We start from the raw sequence: 2,149 nt of genomic DNA, 5'->3' as shown, positions 1-2,149 counted from the left end.
GAGTTCAGGCTCTGACATCCACGCTTTTCTCATTAGCGGACGAGAGTACCTGACATTCTGAGCGGGAGAGAGAAGAGAGAACAGCACTCTCCAGTGACTCCCTCACCTCTGGACCTGCTCTGTCAGGCCGACCGACACAAACTCTTCATTATCCTGTTGTTTCCGTCTCTGTTGTTCCACTGAGTTTACAGTAGTAATCTCTGTACAATTATTTGGGTCTTTTTCGTGTGTGTCTCAGAGTTTTTTTGTCGGCCGACCTCTGTGCAGCTGTTGGCATTTAAGTGTGTTTTCTGACATCTAATTCAATCTCAGCCATTAGGGGGGAGTTACAACATGCTGCTACCCGTTTGGCTGCAGTGTGGACAAAAGCATCCATTGTTTCCATAAACTGATGTTTTTTATTTGTGCAAATCCGTCTGCATCTGTCGGTGTGGTCTTTTTATGCCTGGTATGGATCAAATGAAACCCGCTTTTCATCAGCTGACGCATTTAGAGCTGCATCCCTTGCACAATGCATTTAATTACCCCTCAAGTACAGTTGCAACCAACTGAAGGGAGATAATACGTTTATGATTATTTGATTATTTATTTGGATGTAAAGATGGAGGACATCACGGGTGGAAGCCAAAGCTTTTCATATCGGGGATGTTTTGGCTTCATTTCTAGATAGAAAGAGGAAGTGGAGATGTGTCGTCCATCTTTATTCACAGCCTATGAACCAAACAACAAAACTTTAAGACATTTAATGTAACTGAAGAATAGTATCTGTATTTATTCCACACTTTCTACTGTACTGCTGGGTGTGGTCATGGGGGAATCACCAATAATGATAAAGGCATAATAATATATCTTGTTTATCTCCTTTAAGAAAGCAGACATTAAAACGATATAGAATAAAAACAGTGTCAGATTTTCCGCACAGAACATGGCAGAAGATTCAGTTTTACCTTTTTCACAGTTCTAACATGTAAAGTTGTTTTGTTCCTTCAGTTCTGACGTGGCAAAAAAACTCGGTTCCTTCAGGTCAACTCTTTTCTCTTCTTTCATCACTGAAGATGAAACCGTGCAACACTCAACCCTCAACGATCCAGCGCGAGATCACCGGCGCCTCCCCACTCTCCTCCGCCAGCTTCCACGTGTCCATGGCAACATTTCAGTTTAGTATTGATTTTACCATTTGAACACTTTGCAGATCTTGTTATGCCTTATTATTGCCTGAGCGAAATGTCCTCCTTCACCCACTGGACTGTGCTTTTGGTTTGAAGCTGTGCAGGCTCCATTAGGGACCGGCCTCAGCCTATTTGGGCCCCAATGAAATACTGTAATGGTGCCATTAGAGCAGGTAGATTAGTCACGCATGCAGGCGCGCTCACATGTACCGGCACCAAGTTACACGTTCGTGCTGTGAGTGCAGTCAGAAAAAGAAAGAAAATCTCAGATTACAGAGAAAGTGCTGGCGCCAAAGGTCACAGAGAGTTTGTCTCTATGTCTCATGATGCACTAATGTGGCTTGTACTGTATATGGAGATATAATTCAACCTGATGAGACCGTATGATTAAGAAAAGACATTACGGACAAATGAGTGTGCGGTAATTGAACTGCTGAGGCAGAGGAAACAAATAACAGAGAATCACGAGGAAGAAGGAGGAGGGAGGGAATTTATTAACATCACTATGGACAGAAACATAATTAAATTAATGAACGCAGATTATAGAAAGTGATTTAGAAGATGGTGGCGTTCAGGCAAGTCTCAGGTAGATGAGCTCTGTAATGCAGAAGTCACATGTGTGCGTGGGAGGCATCAATGGAAGCGCTGCTCAATCACTTTGAATGTTAGCTTCAACATGTTAAAGACGACTCTGTTGTTGGTCCCAAGCAGTTAACTGGGATTGTTTATTGTCGTTATGATGATCGTTGCAGCCATTGACTGAAGATAGAAATAAAACCAACCAGGTTTCCTGCTGTTGAATAACTTTGATTGTTAAATTATGATCCCACACGACTGAAATAAAAACCCTTAATATAACATTACATAGTATTTCTCCTTTGCTGTGTGTAGCTTTAATTTAGTGCAGTTTCATTTCATGTTTTTTACTACAAGTCGATGTTGTTAACACAATATTCTCTAACTTAAGTATTTCAAGGGTG

The sequence above is a fragment of the Hippoglossus hippoglossus genome, chromosome 12 (assembly GCF_009819705.1).
Source record: "Hippoglossus hippoglossus isolate fHipHip1 chromosome 12, fHipHip1.pri, whole genome shotgun sequence".
NCBI classification, from domain to species: domain Eukaryota; kingdom Metazoa; phylum Chordata; class Actinopteri; order Pleuronectiformes; family Pleuronectidae; genus Hippoglossus; species Hippoglossus hippoglossus.
This window is presented reverse-complemented; position numbering follows the sequence as displayed.